The sequence below is a fragment of the Bufo gargarizans genome, chromosome 2, assembly GCF_014858855.1.
Source record: "Bufo gargarizans isolate SCDJY-AF-19 chromosome 2, ASM1485885v1, whole genome shotgun sequence".
Taxonomy (NCBI): Eukaryota; Metazoa; Chordata; class Amphibia; order Anura; family Bufonidae; genus Bufo; species Bufo gargarizans.
Window position 1 is genome coordinate 459,157,980 of NC_058081.1, and position 5,911 is coordinate 459,163,890.

The 5,911-nt window shown below is 45.1% G+C and overlaps 1 long non-coding RNA gene across 1 annotated transcript in view; it reads right to left on the reverse strand.

Moving 5' to 3' along the window:
- Positions 1-1,982: 1,982 nt before the first annotated feature.
- The window catches only part of LOC122926440, a 5,853-nt gene continuing 1,924 nt past the window's right edge, over positions 1,983-5,911 (reverse strand). Inside the window, exons 2-3 of the long non-coding RNA XR_006387671.1 lie at positions 3,779-3,924; positions 1,983-2,073 (exon numbers count right to left, since the gene is read on the reverse strand). This is a non-coding gene — a long non-coding RNA (uncharacterized LOC122926440). The remainder of the gene's footprint in view (positions 2,074-3,778; positions 3,925-5,911) is intronic.

A 5,911-nucleotide genomic window follows, 5' to 3' on the forward strand; every position in this document is an offset into this window, starting at 1 on the left:
GAGGGAGCACAGTGTGGGCATAACTACTGTGTGGTGGCATAAAGGGGGAATACTTACTTTGTGGGGGCATTAAAGGGGTTGTCCAGGCTTTTGCTATTGATGAATATCAGATCGGCGGCAGGGCCATCTTTAATATTGATTGGACCCTGGGCAAAAATTTACTTGGGCCCCCTGGATCCCGCCTTCCCACACCTTAAACAGAAACAAAGGAAACGGAGCTCATATTACCAAAAAATAGTATATAATTTATTGAAGCATGATAAAATAACATGGGTAAAACACATGAATAAATGATGCCATAAACGAGATTAGAAGCGGAGGACAGAGAAAAGAAGAGACGCCACCCTGGGGGCACAAGCACACGGATCCAAAAGACACGGTACAAAAAATCGTAAAGTACATGAACATCAAATAAGGAGTCAATGCTCAAAGTCATGTACAGTGTGCAGCTGATATACAATACCTGGTGAGTCACCTGTCAAACGCTAAAACACCTCTGTGTGTGTAATATAATCTAGTCATTGGTGTGCAGATAGCCTGTGCAATATAGAGTTATACTGCAGACCAATGAAAAAAAGAGAAAGGATGACAGTAATAACAATGGCCAGAGGGAAACAGCAGGAGACAGGAACTCACCAAAGATAGGAGCCGTGTGCCAGAACGACCAGGGTGGCGCTACCCCAACGCGCGTTTCGGCGTACCTTCGTCAGGGGGTAGCGCCGTCACTGTGAATTGAGCATAAAAAGGTTCCCACAGCCAATCGGAGAGCCAGTACTCACTTGTCCCCAGGTGTGTATGAGTATCGGCGCGCGCAAACCCGATCAATACCGAGTCCAGCCACCCCACGGCCGGCGTCCCGTCGGCACGCCCACATCACGTGATAAAATCACATGATCGGGCGGTTCCGACGTCAGGACGCACAGGCGTGAGGCGCCGGAGGCGGCCCTGGGTGACGCGCGCACGCATCACACTAGGGGAGAGGAGTCAGATGATCACCATGGAGACATAAGCGCAACGAAGAACGAGTGTTGCAGTACCAGAAGTACGTCCATATACATGAGTGTAATACACCTTGCAAAGGACCACATAGTGCATATCATATCATGCATAACGTAAACCCAAAGTTGGGTAAAATGGATAAATGAAAGAAAAGAAAGGAGTCTAAACGAGGGGAAATGTGTGTACATGATTGAAGCCACCAAAATACAATTTAAACACAGTATAGAGAATCACAATAATCAATAACATAATTACAACAGGATGAGAGAGATTTATAAAAGGCAGTAGTATGAGTATGAATGAATAAATAAATAAATAATTATATCAATTAAGTATACATGCAATAAGCGTATTCATACATAGTCATAAGAAATGTTGGTAATAATACTGAAAAGTAAAAAAAAAAAAAAAAATGAAAAAGTTCAGAAATAAAGGGATGAAAAAATGAATGGAATAATGGTAGGAAAAGAATCCAGGACTAGACACACAATGAACGAAATATATATGTGCATAAAAGAGTAGTGAGGTGAAAAAGTGACAAAATGACGAGGGAATGACAAATCCCTCAATAAATACATAAAACGACAATTCATATAATGGTGAAAAAATTAATTAAATATATATATACATGCACATGGATATATATACACGTATATATATGTACATATATACATGTGCATACGTGTACACATTGGTGAGTGATGCGTGCTGTAATGTGTATATACGACATTTTTTATATACGAGAGAAATTAATTAATTAAATGCTGCAATATATATTTACAGCGTTGATACTTAGAAGGCATAAAGTGCAAAGTGCAAAACAATGGAAAAGGGTAAGGGGGGGGGGGGGAGAGAACACAGGGGAAGGGGGGGGGGGGAAGAAGGGAAATATATATATAGACAATTCATGTGCACTAAAGGTCATATACACTGTATATACATAAGATGTGCACTAATAATGTACACAACAATTGCGCATCCGTTGAGTCGAAATATGTGGAAAGAAGTCCCTTCAGATGAATCAAGAGAAGGAAGAAGCATGGCTCAGAGTCCCAAAAAAATAAATAATGAAGGCTGGGGGAAAAATAAAATGAAGAAAAATAGAATTAGAATAAACTATATAAACAATCTGAAATACGGATAGAGATCCACAGTTGTGGATCCAGTGACTACAAAAAGGAAGAAAAACCCAAATTCTCATTGAGACCCTTTGGACGAAGAGTCCCGAGGGTCCAAATCCAGCGGCTCTCTTTTTGAGCCAGCCGTTTGGATGTATTACCTGCACGTAGGTCAACTTGTATACAGTCGATACCCCTGACTTTTAGACCTCTAGGATTACAGTAGTGGAATTCCCTGAAAAGTCTTGGAATTGGTTTAAGAGTCTCAACCTCCTTTGTATCCTGCGCTTTAAGAATATCCCTCACATGCTCCCGCACACGGACCCTCAACTCACGGGTTGTGAGGCCTACATATATCTTGGGGCATGGGCATGTAGCATAATACACCACCCGTGTGCTGGAGCATGTGAGGGGTTGATAGATTTTGAAAGATCTAATTCCAGAAGAGTCTGCAAAATCAAAGGAACGCTCCATATTGGGGCACGCGGCACAACTGCCGCACGGTCTAAAACCGATCTTAGGGCCACCTTGTCCTGCATTCAGTTGAGGTACTATTGGTTGTAAATAACCTCGAACTAAATTGTCCCGTAGGGTGCTGGCCCTACGTGCCGTGACTAGAGGCCGTGTGGGTAACAGCCTTTCCAACACTGGATCTGTGAGTAAAATAGACCAATGTGAGGCAAGAGCCTCTCTCATTTTATTCCACTGTGAATGGTATGTACTCACAAACCTGATCTTATCATCCGTAATTTTATTCTTTCTGGTTTGTAGCAGCTGGGATTGATCCTGAATTTTCGCACGCCAATAGGCTTTTTTTATAGACCGATGACTGTACCCCCTTTGGAGAAAGCGATCCTTCAATTCACTAGCCTGTTTTTCGAATGTTACATTATCGGAACAAATTCGCCGAATACGTAAAAATTGACCGACAGGGATAGCAGAGATCGTATTTTTGGGATGCAAAGATGTTGCATGCAAATATGCATTGACGGCCGTCTCTTTCCGGAAGACATCCGTCCTGAGGCGACCGCCATCATCCCTGAACACCGAGACATCCAGGAAATCCACTCTTTGTCTGCTGTAACTATAAGTCAGCTTGATGTTAATAGAGTTAGCATTCAGCACCCGAAAGAAACCATGGAGTTCCTCCTCCGTGCCCTGCCAGATCAAGAAAACATCATCAATGTACCGCGCCCATAAAATGGCGCGGTCCATGATGACGTGCCTGTCTGACAGGAAAAGGTCCCTCTCCCACAGCCCCAGGAACAGGTTGGCATATGCAGGCGCACATGCCGCCCCCATCGCTGTCCCCTGGAGCTGTAGGAAGAAGGACCCATTAAAGGAAAAGAAATTCCTTGTGAGTACAAATTTTAGCAATTGTAATAGAAAATGGGAAAATTCCCTCGGAAGATTGCTGGCAGTCAGGAAAAATTCAACTGCTCGTAGACCCTCATTATGTTGGATGCTCGTGTAGAGGGATTCTACATCGCAGGTCACCATGATGTTGTCCTCCTCTAGGGTGATACCCTGTATCCTTTGTAAAAAATCTGATGTATCTCTAACGTATGATGGTAGAGTTTCCACAATGGGTTTTAGGTGGAAATCTAGTAATTTACAGATATTCTCCACCATACTATTACACCCAGAGATAATGGGCCTACCTGGTGGTATGGAGGCATTCTTATGCACCTTGGGTAGTAGGTACAGGGTAGGGATAGATGGTTCCTGAACGATGAGAGCCTCATGTATCTGTTTGGAAATAAGGTTTTCTTCCAATGCGGTATCCAGTATTTTCATGAGTTCACCTCTAAAAGAGATCAAAGGGTTAAAGGTTAGCTTTCGATAACATATGGGGTCTCGAAGTTGTCGGTACGCTTCCGCCAAGTACATGTCTCGGGGCCACACCACCAGATTTCCCCCCTTGTCAGCGGGTTTATAGACCACGTCCGGAATATTTTTAAGTCTGGAAAGACTCAACCGTTGTGCCTTATTTAAGTTGTCATTTGGAACGGATGTAGAAATCCGTTCAAAATCTCTGCTGACCGTCTTCACAAACAAGTCGATCGCCGGACATAGTGACAGGGGGGGAAATTTCTTAGACCTCTTTTTATGGCCGATGGTATTTCATCGACCACACTAAAATCCGGTCTCTCCTGTTCCAACAGCAAGTCCTCCAAGATCTTCAAATCACACCTTAGCAGGCAATCACGCCCTCCACCACAACACACACACAAAATATCCACACATCTGGTAGAGTACAGTGAATGACTGTAAATACTTCCAGTTCTGAAGACTCCAGCGGCTCAGGATCAGTGCTCTGGGCAGCTGGACTCAGGCTGGAAGGAGACCAAGGCTCGGCTCACCCTAGTGTTACAGTGCACCCCAGCACCCCACAGTATGCAGTATAGCACCCTATAGTATACAGCACCACACAGTATGCAGTATAGCACCCCACACTATACAGTACCCCACAGTATATAGTAGAGCAGTATAGCAGCCCACAGTATACAGCACCCTACAGTATACAACACCTCACAGTATACAACACCTCACTGTATACAGCACCCCAAACTATACACGATACAGCTCCCACACTATACAGTACAGCAGTATAGCACTCCACACTATACCGCACCCACAGTATACAGACCCCCACAGTATACAGTACAGCAGTATAGCACTCCACAATATACAGCCCCTACACCATACAGGCCCCCCACACTATACAGCCCCCCCACACTATACAGCCCCCCCCCCCCCACACTATACAGCCCCCCACAGTATACGGGCCCCCATACAGTATACAGACCCCCACACAGTATACAGGCCCCCCCACAGTATACAGGCCCCCCCACAGTATAAGCCCCCCACAGTATACAGGCCCCCACCCAGTATACAGCCCACCACACAGTATACAGGCCCCCACACAGTATACAGGCCCCCACACAGTATACAGCCCTCCCCACACAGTATACAGCCCCCCACACAGTATACAGCCCCCCACACAGTATACAGCCCCACACACAGTATACAGCCCCACACAGTATACAGCCCACCACACAGTATACAGCCCACCACACAGTATACAGTCCCAAACAATATACAGCCCCCCTCCACAGTATACAGGCCCCCACACAGTATATAGCACCCCACTATACAGTAGTTTACAGTATATTAACATAACAGCCCCTGTCACCTTTCTCTGATGTAATATTCACACAAAAAAGCTCCACAGTTAACTTCTGCAACACTCCTGCTAGGACCTGTGATGACCTTATAGCCATGTGACCAGTAATTGCTAGGTTACTGGTCACACAGTGATGATGTCATTAAGGTCCTAGATCACAACTTTAACACAGTACGATGCCTGTATAGCTGACAGCTTGACACCCAGGGCAGTAGCTAGCAGCTGCCTTGGGCCCCCCAGGAGCAACCGGGCCCGGGGCAGCTGCCCCTTTTGCCCCTTGGTAAAGACGGCCCTGATCGGCGGGCACACAAGCTGTCTCCCTTCTTTCTTCCTGCTATATGAGAGAGAAGGGAAGCGGCGCTTGCACAGCTGATCTAACCCCCGCCGATCTGATATTGGTAAAAGCCTGGACAACCTCTTTAAGAGGACTGGGTGGTAGGGTTAAGCGAACGGAGCTCTGATTGCTGTATTCGTTATCAGCTCTATCCTACTGTAAAATGTATGTCCTTTGCGGAGGTCTTTCTGAAGTTTCAGAAAATATCACAAGACTTACTTCATCTTGCCTTTATCACGTGTAATTTTATTTATTCACATAAGTTAATCAAAA